Source organism: Podarcis pityusensis (assembly GCF_964106645.2).
Source record: "Podarcis pityusensis genome assembly, chromosome: 4".
NCBI lineage: Eukaryota > Metazoa > Chordata > Lepidosauria > Squamata > Lacertidae > Podarcis > Podarcis pityusensis.
The window spans coordinates 94919299-94931340 of NC_138027.1; the positions used below are offsets into that span (position 1 = coordinate 94919299).

At 43.9% G+C, this 12042-nt stretch overlaps 1 protein-coding gene across 16 annotated transcripts in view; it reads left to right on the forward strand.

The window, feature by feature from the left end:
- The window catches only part of HS6ST3 (heparan sulfate 6-O-sulfotransferase 3), a 205402-nt gene that overhangs the window by 167728 nt on the left and 25632 nt on the right, over positions 1–12042 (forward strand). The window lies entirely within an intron of this gene.

The window sequence follows — 12042 nt, forward strand, 5'->3', positions numbered from 1 at the left end:
ACAGTTTCTGACTTCATTCTCTAAACAAAATATGACTGATATATAAGGAGTGTGCTTTATGCGACGATATTGTGTGACTACTAAAAGCAGATCTGGGCACATGGGGTGATGCTTTCTATTCTTCTCTCACTAAACTTTTCAAAAATACTGCAATAATTGAACATATATCAGAGGACCAAATCCTATATTTCAGCTGTTGTGTAGAAGACACTGGAGGTCCTACATCTCCACACAATTAGAGTGTTGCTTGGCAAGTAAATCAATTCCATTACATTAAGAGTTTTCATACCATTATTTCACATTCTTGGCGGCAGCTGGAGCTGACTTGTCACCACGCAAGGGGATTTTTGTCTGCATCTTGACTTAGAAAGGGAGGCATACACCTCCTTCTCACATTCTGAATTCCAATAACTATTGGGGGGACTGCATTTGTAATTAATTAAAGAAAAAATGAAGATGTAGTTGCACCCTGTTCATTAACCATAAGGTATAGCTTGGCTCAGTCACTAAATTTGACCAGGGAAACTAACTTATTTTGATAGACAGCCATGCCATCTGCCAGGCCAAATATCTGTTGGATTTAGGGTTAAGGATTGGGGTCCAGAGTTGAAAGTGACAACGTAATCAGCTAAAATGCATTTAAATTGATTGTGTTTCAGTGGCACTTTCAGGTAATTGGTTTTGCTATATGCACCTGTTCTGGCCCTCGCTCAACAGTGACTCCTTGACTCAGACAGGGCTTGATTTTGATTAGTGTTGGAACGCAGCTGTGAATGCAAATTACTCTGTCACTAAGTGATGCTTCTGTTTGTTATTTTACCACTTCATTGGCTTTCCAGTGTCGTGAAGTAATTCCTAAATTTACCTCTGATCTCTGTTGATTTATGAGAAGGGACCCTCTTGGAACTTCTCTTCATTCTCATGAAACACAAGATGTAACAGTTCTACAACTTGCAGGGCCAAAAGGCAGAAGCTTTGCACATAGGGGAGGAAAAAATATGGCTATCCCCCAAGCAAGTTCCCAGAATTCCTTTTGTGTTTCTAGAGAGTCAATTAAAATTTAAACCCTTCAGGAGACTATGGACTACGTGAGCATACAGGCTGATCGTATTGTTCATTCTAGTTGTAACAGTGGGACGTGACTTGGGCTGTCACAGCTAAAGCCGCACACCGGCCCTGGCAAATGAGAGCAGAACTGTCCAATTGCAGTCCCTGCCAGGGAAACTCCCTACCTGTCAACAAATCACAAGATGGCTGTGGGGACTGCCATAACTCTCTCTGACATCAATGTTACACAAGTACCGTTTTCCATGGGTGAAAGCTATGCAGCCAGGAGACGGGCATATATACTGTATGTATTGGTCTTTCCCTGTAGGCTTGTTAGTGACACCAGCAACATTCTCCAATATGTGGAGTCTGAAAATCACTGGTGGTTTGCTAACCCCATTTGGAAGATCATAGAATTCAATGGCTAGACAAGAAAATGGGTTTCTGGATGCAGTGGGGGTGGGGGTGTATTTAAAGCAGTGATGGCCAAACTTGGCCCTCCAGCTGTTTTTGGACTACAGTTCCCATCATCCCTGACCACTGGTCCTGTTAGCTAGGGATGATGGGAGTTGGTCCTGTTAGCTAGGGATGATGGGAGTAGTCCAAAAACAGCTGGAGGGTCACGTTTGGCCATCACTGATTTAAAGGAATGAGACATAGGGCATGGTAAAGAGGTTGCTTGAGGGAGCAAAAGAGAGCCCACCAGTATCCGCAGGGAGAAAGGAGTATGGTCACCAGTAGGTCCAGATACGTTAGATCATGGTCGGGATTTCTAATAAATTTAATACTCCCAAGAAATCAGCAGACTGCAACAGTCTATTTGTTAAGAAAATGTTTCTCATAAGCTTGCACTTTTTTCTTCTCTTCACAGCCTGGTTTCTTAACTCTCCCTCCATTTCCAATCTTTTTCTTTCATGCAAGTACTGGGAAGAAAAATTGGGATTCTCTGTTGCTTGCCATGATGTTGGCAAAAGGCTAAGCTAATGAATAAATTACTGGTCCTTCTTCCTTTGGGACTCTTCCCTTGTTTATGTGCAATAGTATGTATGGATTCTACTACTACATGATTGTATTGTGGATGTCCTATTGTTTTTAATAATGTAGAAGATAGTTTGCAGGACTGACTTTTCATGGATGTAAAGCACAATATGATGAATATTTTCCATGTTAAATTATAGTGATGTCTAAAATAAATTGTTTTCCCCATCATTGTCAATGATTTTCAGTAAAAAATGAGACGATGTTTAGTAAAACTTCTAAAGAAGCTGTAAAAATGATTATGGATGGAGAAACACATTTTATTGAATATAACTGAAGTGTGACTTAACTATAAACAGCAAATAAATATTGACTGCATTTGTAAAGCAGGAAAAGTTTGTTTCGTAACGCAAATTTCTGAGGGATCAAATTAATGTGTGTGGATAGTTTATTTTCCTATGTTTGAGAACAATCCTCTAGCATGATCCACAGGTATGAGCGGGTTAGGATCCAGCAGATCTCTAGCTGAGCTGGGAGGTTCCTGGTACAACCAGGCTATAGCAGCTTAGCTCCCACACCCTTGGTTTAGCTGCAGATATGCTGGCATATCACCCCCATTCCAGCTGCTGGGACCCAGCTGGCTAGGTTAAGCCTGGTGGATTTTAAGATGGTGTAAGCGGGTGGCACTGTGGGTTAAATCACAGAGCCTAGGACTTGTCGATCAGAAGGTTGGCGGTTCGAATCCCCGCAACGGGGTCAGCTCCCGTTGCTCGGTCCCTGCTCCTGCCAACCTAGCAGTTCGAAAGCACGTCAAAGTGCAAGTAGATAAATAGGTACCGCTCCAGCGGGAAGGTAAACGGCGTTTCCGTGTGCTGCTCTGGTTCGCCAGAAGTGGCTTAGTCATGCTGGCCAAATGACCCGGAAGCTGTACGCCGGCTCCCTCGGCCAATAAAGCGAGATGAGCGCCGCAACCCCAGAGTCGGTCACGACTGGACCTAATGGTCAGGGGTCCCTTTACCTTTACCTTAAGGCTTGAAAGGGGGGCATGCTGGGAACATGATGAGGGTAGGATCAAAGAAGGGAGACTTAGAGTAGCCAATTCCGTGTCATGTGACCTGGCAACATGATATGAACTAAGCTGGCCAAAAGAGAGGCATAACTCAAAACACTATTTTAAAGGCTTGCCTTCGCTCTGCCAGGCTTAGACCATTTCAGCAGCAGCTCCACTCCTGAATGAAGATTGGATGTGTAATTTTATGCCAGCATTGGCATACCTTGGGGTCTCAAATTTCAGCAGTGCCCTGTTTGATGCCAAAATTGGACACCCCTACCCTGTCTGTCACCTTCTATTCTACATAATAGTTGCAGCACCCCCTGAGGCTCCACGCCTAATGCAACCGAACAGGTCACATACCCCTAAATCCACTTCTGATGCCGGCTTAATTTTCACCAGATTGTTTTAACGCCAGCTTCTTGTGTATATTATTGCTCCCTTGTGTTGTCCTTGCTACTTGCTACAGGGCAGAATATGTATCTCTGTCTCCCCTCCAGTCATTGAAAGTGGATGCTTCCTTGCTTTAAGATGCTCAGAGAATACAAGTAATAGATCACTTGCCAACAATTTTCACATTAAAAACACATGCTGACTGGAGATAGACAATAGGTTTTAAGATAGTTTAAGGTTCAAGAATAGCAGAGTTGTCAATTCTGATGTGCATGTTCCTCATTTTACTGCAATCTGAAGTCAAACAAGCTTGGCACTCTAAAAATCAGTAAAATTTCTAAAGAGAGATGTGGAATGAGCATGCACAGCCTTGGCAATTATGCTTCTATATCATACCTTTTTCAGCTCTCCGAAGAAATTACTATATTTCTCCAACCAGATTGCTGGCACCTGTAAAAAGAATGAGATTTGCCTGCAAATGGATATTCCCTTTGTCTTATCAGTGCCATACATCAAGGAGAGGGGATGAAAATAGGTTCTTAAAATTTGCTGCAGTAAGCTAGTGGTAGTAATCAGAGTCAGGCGAAAAATGAAATCAATTGGAAATACTTACTTAAATCAAAGCACAGAAATGAGGCAAATATGCAAACTCAGCAGTAATACCTGAATGAAATACCTGAATGAAAAGAATGCATGAATGCAATATAAGAGAGCAAGAGCAATATAAATGGAAAGCAATATTTGATTGGCAAATAAAAATAATTAACTGGACAGTTACCAGTAAAACATATTGTTGCATGCCACCCCAATCTCTGAGCAGTGCAAGATTCCAGGGGTTCCAAGCGCTTACCCAGGGTTCATGTTTCCTTTGGAATGAGATACAGCAGGGACTGCGGTGTCTTTATGGTTTATTTACACATATATACAACCTGAGCCTACGATGGAGGGGTTCACAGCATTAACACCCCAAGAGGGCCTCGCTTCCCCTATAGCTGCATCCTTGGATTCAAACAGAAATCAAACCTTGTTTTGTCTCTCTCTCCAGCTTGCTGCTTTTCTTTTTGCTCTCATCAATCTACCAACTCTCTGCTCCAAACTCTGCCTTTGTCCTTCTAAGTACCTCGAGTTGAGAGAGGGGCCCCGACTTGCCTTCTTCTGCAGAGCCCCATTCTTTGTTCCCTTAACAACCATTACCTTACCAGGAAGCTAGCCTGGCTATTCTAACAATCAGAAAGGGGTGGGGTTGGCATTAGAAGGGTCTCAGCAGACAACCTACTCCATCCCCCAAACTCCTAACAATATATATTACTAAGCCCCAAACTGCATTCCCCCAAAATTTCCACCAGTCCAAACTAGTTAAAAGCTTTGCTGTGCTACAGCTGTACAGGCTCTTATTCTACATATCATGAAAATAAAAAAAAAATTATATATATAACTACCTTTTCAAGGAAGTATTCAAATGAACCAGTTTCTGCAGGTTCCAGAAAAGAGCTGAGATATGAATACAGGATCCTTTGGATAGGATCCAGAATGGTGACTGGAAGAAAGTTCTGGTGAAAATTGAAGGGAAATTAGAATAGTGAAGTCTGAGCCTCACAAAGGAATAAACAGAAAAATAAAGAGGGGTTTTTTTTTGGGGGGGGGGAATAACTGCATCTGTTCCAATCTGTTATGAGCCAAATCTCCAGACCCAAAAAGGCTGGCTCAAAGAAAATGACCAAGAACAGCTTCAAAAACTGGAAGTAGTATATTCTCAAAACACTTTTTTTTTAGGGGTCACTGTGCCTTTGGCTCCTTATGCCACCCTGCCAGTCCTGTGCCGCTTTGGGGGCCTGGGATCTGATCTGAATGATTTGCTGGGCTTGAGAAGAATGCAACAGCCATGCACCTTTCGATCCCAATGGGATAAGTGGAATCAAAGGGTACATGGATGTTGCATCCTCTGCACTCGACCTGTGGGCGTTGGGGGATTCACTCTCCAAGGGCTGCGTCAGCTGGCTGTGCTCCCCCTCCACACGCAGGCAGGCAGGAGGCACAGTGTGGCCCTGCTTGGCTCTGGTGGTGGTGTTGCTGTGGCAAGTGTAGGCAGCAAGGGCTGGACTGGCACAGCAGACTCCGTTCACACTCCGTACCCCGGGCACCAGCAAACCATGCCACACCACTGGTCAACATGCAAAGGGTGAGTGAGGTATCCGCAGCTCTGGCAGACGTCTGTCCAGTTTATTGTTTCCAATCCAGCACTTGAACACATTTGGGCCATGTCGCCGTAGGGTCAAGGAAGAAAAGTTTTACACTGTGGAAGAATTTCGATGATGCCGGAGCTGCGATTACAGTTTCAGAAATTGAGTTGTGCGCCCGTCAATTCATCTATATTACAAACAAAGGAAACAGACCTGGAAGGAGAACAGGAATGTGGCGTGAGAGAAAGTGAGCTATATAAAAAAGGAGATTCTGCCCAACTCTTTCAAGGGAAGAAATGGTTTTGCTTCACTTCCCACTACGACTGAGTCTAAGTGAGCATTGCCACTGGATTTACATTAAATTGAATCTTGGGGTTAATTAGGAGGGTTCCACTTGACAAACCATCTGTCAGGATTCCAACAGAAACAGAAAACAATTTGGTCATGTGTTGCTGAATTCCCCCTGAGGCTTTAGTGATACTTTAGATTGTCACCAAATTTCACCTGAAGTGAAAATTGAAGGCAAATATAGAAGGACCTTGTTTGGTCAAAGTATCCATTCACATTTTGAAGGAAGTTCAAAGAATTTCAATATGACTAGTGACAGTTTAGTATTAGGCTGGGTGTCACTTGAGAAGATCTCTTAAGTTGGATGGCTAAAGGAAGAGAATCATCCATCCTTAGAAGTCTCCAGTTACTACTTTTGCCGCCTCCTTCAACAACTTTCAGGGAGGCAGCCATGTTGTTCTGTCACAGCAAAAACAATAGAAGAGCATTGTGACACTTTAAAGGCGAAAGAACACGCTATAATAAAAATGTGGTTGTTGTAGAAACAGTTGCAACTAGCCACATCCTCAGAGATAAAGTTCTCTATAGACATTTTAATAGGAAAATTGGTGAGCGGCTTCTCCCAGCTAGTGAACAGAATGTAAGTGAGGCTGGCGCAGTTTTACATTGCTGAAATCCAACTTGTTAAGGCTGCTTCATCAATGGTGAATTTGTGAGGTGCAAAAGGCGGATGATAATTGTTTAAGGCCTAGCAAATTCATTCTTTCTTTTTTAACTAGAGGAAATGTGACTTTGACTAGATGTCGGCCTTTCTACTAGGTCCATTCTCTAAAGTTATTTTCTTTAGAACAAACCATGGGGTAGTACCTCAGTTTTCTAACATAATCTGTTCTGGAAGACCGTTCGAGTTCTGAAACGTTCGAAAACCGAAAACTCAGTACAGAAGCCTCAATACGGGAAAACTCAATATGGAAAACTCAATACGGAAACCGTGTGGCATGTTTAACTTCCGAGGCAAGTTCGAAAACCGAAGCATTTACTTTCAGGTTTGCAGCATTTGAAAACCGAAATGTTCGTCAATGGAGACGTTAGATAACTGAGGTAACACTGTATATAAGTTCTACTCCCCTCCTGCCCCTCTCAACCCTACAAGTAGGCTCATCTAATAACATTGCCTGTATCTGAAATGCATAATACACCATAACTCTCACACATAATATCCTGGTATCCAATACTTCCCTCAACCCTCTAGAGCAGATTTTGAAGGGGCACAAGGTTGTAGAGGAGAGGAGAAGAGGCATCATTGAAAATGGCCTCCCATTCTGCTGATGGGTCCCTCCCAGGACCGGCCAACCCATGAGGCAAGGCTGAGGCGAATGCCTCAGGCAGCAGGATCCACAGGGGATGAAGAACTACTGGTATGTCTATATTCCCCCCTTGCTCCTGGTGTACTTCTGCCCTCATGCCTTCTTCCCTGGCTGGGAGGTGGGCGCCATTTTGGGGTCCACCTCAGGTGTCTAAATGTCTTGGGCCAGCCCTATCTCTAGGTGCCTTACTTCTATTCGGATCGACTGGGGTTGGACTAAATGAGCCTTGGGGTCCCTTCCCACTCTCTGATTCTATGACTGGGGGGAGGTTGCCTTGCAAGGGCCTTGCTTCGACATAAATGCCTTGCCTTCATATTCAGAATTCGGACAGTTGCACAGCCCTAGTCCATGATTTAGTAAAACAGGCATACATTCTAGTCAGAGGGGAACATTGCACTATTATACTAGTTCTGCCAGCACACGCATTTCTGCTTTCCAGACAGAACAATAAACCCTCTCCTATTTTACACCCTGTTCCGGGAGGTTATCCTGATCTCCCAGAGCCAATTTGTGTGTGGGGGGGTGGAGGTACACAGGGGAAAGAGAGGGTTGGAAAGTCCCATTACACTAAAAGGGCTTGTGCTGGCATCTGCCACTGTAGCTATCTAGATGAAACTGGTCCATAAGTTTCTACATTCCCATAATACACACTTCTCCATCCATCCATCCATCCATCCATCCAAGCAAAAGGCATTGTCACAGTTCAAGGACATATTCTGAAAGCTCTTGATCAAGGTGCAGAGCTGAGCCAGTGAGGGGGTGAGGTGACCTGGGGAGAGCCCTGTGGATCAGATAAACACACATAGAGGGTCATCCCTGTCCTTAGTGATCTACTGCAAATCACCGACAGATTTGTGGGTGGTGTGCCCAGCCCTGTACTTGAAGAGCATAATTTCTGATCCCAGTGGGCTAAATACCGGGAGTGGGATCTGAGTATGAAACACTCTGAGCTAAATTAGGCCTTTTGCTTTTGAAGCTCCTTGGTGTTCAAATAGATTTTGCATGTACTCTGCTGTTTGTTGTGGGTTTTGTTTCTGTTTTTTCATTTTGGGGGGGAAAACCGTATTATTAATGTGTGTTTTTAATGTGCGCTTGATCATATTTTGCATAATTATTTTATTGACGTCAACTGCCTTGGGCACTGTCTGAGGAAAAGCAAGTGTAGACATTTCATAAATAAAATAAATAATTGGTCTCCGGAGGGCAGAGTAAAGCTTCATTATGGACGCAGCAGAGAAATTCAAGGAACAATCCCTCAGAGTTGATGAGCAGGCGGTGCAGCGTAGAGCAGTCGAAGGCAGCTTTTCGAGGATGAATTGGGCAAGATATTGGAGGCAGGTGCATTTGGGTATTTTTGTCCTATGGTAGAGATGGATTCGCATCCTTTTACAGAATGCAACCCTTCTTGGTGTATTAATATTTTAAACAAGCCAAGCGTAATCTCATGAGAAAGCTTAAAAGGTTTCAGCATGCATTGTTGCTGTTTTCCAGTGCTAAGAAATTGCCTATGTATTTCTGATAGGCAGGTTACTCATCCTGCTCCTTGACACAACAGCCATGAGTGTTGAAGGAACGAGTGAAGAATTGGGCTGCCTGCTGGGCCTGGAGACTGTAAATCTGACAGTCGTGACATTTATGATCAACGTTAATGGGAATGTCAGAGCTACAGGTGTTCAAATAGATGAGTAATCCAGCATGTGACTATATGTGGTAATTAGCAATCCGCGGTTGCGTGGGGGTTACGGGATCCAGGATAAATTGTCAGAGGCCAATTAAAATGAGGTATATTGAGTGTGATAATCAAGTCTGGTTAGAGCGGTTCTCTAGTTATCCCATAATAATGCTGCTGAAAGAACTGAAGGGCTGCTAAAGGCCATCAAGCATATTCCGGCTTAATGCAGAGGCCATAGTTTGCTTGTGCGTCATCACTTAAAAACTGGTGACACCTTGTCTCCCAAATGGGCATGCATATAGAGCATACATAAGGTGAATGATGTGCGTCTGGACATAGAAGGACCAGAAAACTATAAACATCACCCGATCTGCATTTATACTCTGTGTTCTAGGAACATCTTGTTACAGGCCACCCCGATTCCTGCTGAGCTGTCCACAGGATTCCAGGGGTCTTGGCCCTCAGCCAGCGCATGTGCTGCTTAGACACAGTAGAGGATGTCATAGATTTAAGAAATATTATTCATTCACATATTTTACACTTGAATTTAGTTGGAGGGAGTCCAGATCTTACAGCATGCATGGTCATTTCAAGAGGGTCTTGTCCCCCACAGCAGTGCAGCACTTGAGTCCAAGGCATCTGTCCCAGCCTGCCTTCAGCCAGCCTGCTCAAGATGGATCTCTTTGTTCTCCCTTCTTCTTCTTAGCACACCTTGCTAAAGGCACTCTTTGCCTGTCACCTCACATCCGGTTACCCTGGCAAACTTCCAAATCCCCCGTCTCTGTCGACACCTCAGCATAGTGGCCCATGGCCCTGCATCATCATCATCATCATCATCATTATTAACAACAACAATAATTTTATTGTTCATATCCCATGCATTTGGTGGGTTGCCCCAGCCACACTGGGTGACATCCAGCACATATAAAAACATAATATAATAGCAAACATTAAAAACTTCCCGATACAGGGCTGTATTCATGGCCCCAACTTGGCCAGGTCATTTTGAGTAGGCTAACCCAGGAATTCCTCTCCAGCTTGTATTTCTCTTTTTATATCCCAAATAATCAAAATCCTACCATTTATTAATTTATAGAGTTTAGGGCAGTCCCACCCCCAAACCTATAACAATAGGAAGCTTGACTTTTATTGAATCAGACTATTAGTCCTCCTGTGTGTGTTGTGTGTGTGTTGTGTTGGCATCTGTCTGTCTTGAGAGACAATGGAGTGCACCTCTGGGGGTGAAGTCAACCCACTGGAGAATCACAGCACCTGCTGTGGCTGCAGAGACTGGGAACTTGTAACAGCTACCTCCCACGTTGTTTTTCTGCATTAGCAGCGCTGAAGTGATCTCTCCAGGGCACAAGCCTGGGCAATGTGTATGGGGGTCCTGTAATGCCCAGACACCCCCCCCCCCCATCTTGGCCTTGCTGAGGTTCACATAGCTCAGTATTGTCTACTCTGGCAGCAACCTTTCAGGGTTTCAGACAGCTGACGCTGCCCGGAATTGAATCTGGGAACTTTCGCACCCTTAAAGATATTTAAACATTAAACAGTTTAGAAGTGCTTCTTCCAAAAAAAAGTGGGGGGGGGGGAGTGAACATGTGCTGTAACACTGAGCCACCAGTGTAATCAGAACACCACTTCTCTTCGACCATATCTTTACTTCCTGCAATGCAGCTGGGATATACTGAATTCCAGAAGAATTCCTGAGCAAGATAGCAGGAAGTTGCTTTTGCCCCACTCCCATAATAAGTTGATTTACCCATCTGCTGTTAACTGCACAAAAATTGTTTTTCACATAATAATACAGTGGTACCTCGGGTTACAGACGCTTCAGATTACAGACTCCGCTAACCCAGAAATAGTGCTTCAGGTTAAGAACTTTGCTTCAGGATGAGAACAGAAATCGTGCTCCGGCGGCGCGGCAGCAACAGGAGGCCCCATTAGCTAAAGTAGTGCTTCAGGTTAAGAACAGTTTCAGGTTAAGAACAGACCTCCGGAATGAATTAAGTACTTAACCTGAGGTACCACTGTAATAATAATTTATTATTATGGTCAAAGACCAGCTTGTGAAACACAAATGGAACTACAATCCCAAAAGCGAAACAAACATTTAAAACAATATACAGTCATACCTCGGGTTGAAGTTGCTTCAGGTTGAGCACTTTCGGGTTGCGCTCCGCGACAACCCAGAAGTAACGGAACACAGACCCATAGGCACAGGTTGCATTTACTTCAGGATGCGAACGGGGTTCCGGAACGGATCCCATTCGTATCCAGAGGTACCACTGTACAACAATGGATTTTAAGTTTAGCAATGCGGTAGGCATATAAACACATAAAAACTTTAAGATAGACTACAATAGAGAAATGACCCAGAATCGTCCGTGGATCCGAGTTTGGGAATTTTCTTAACCAGCTAGTTTGAATCGGGGGGTGGTCTGTGCCTACAGATCTGTGCGCAGAATCTGGCGACAGTCAGGGTCGTCTTGTGATCTTTGCCTAACAGGAGAAGATCGAATTTTTGCTTTACCGGGAGGTCACATATTGTTTCCCTTTTTTAAGAGAGAGAGAGGGGGGGAGGGAGAGAGAGAGAGAAACCCTGTTGTCACTTGTTAGGTTTAAAAACGCCAAAGATAACACCAAAGAAAGGAATAGCAGTGAGGGAGGAAAGCTAAAGGAGGGAAATCATTTTGACAATGTCAGTTGTAAATAAGCACTAATATTCCATTTGAACCATGCAGATCTCCCCTTGCTGGTTTCACATATCTGTCTTTTCTCCCTACAACAGAGTAACAATAGCTTTGGAGGGAGCAGTTCAGACTGGGAAGGTGGAGTGAAGGGGAAAAGGTTAGCTAACCCTTCTCTCCTCAGTACCACTCCTCTAACCAAATAATAATAATCTTATTATTTGTACCCCGCCCATCTGTCTGGGTTGCCCCATCCACTCTGGAGCATGTTACAGGTCACAGTTTGAGAGAGAGAGAGAAAATAAGAGTTGGGAGAGCTAGCCAGGTAAGTTGATCCTTACCTGGTCTTCATCATCTAGGAAATCTGAACTGT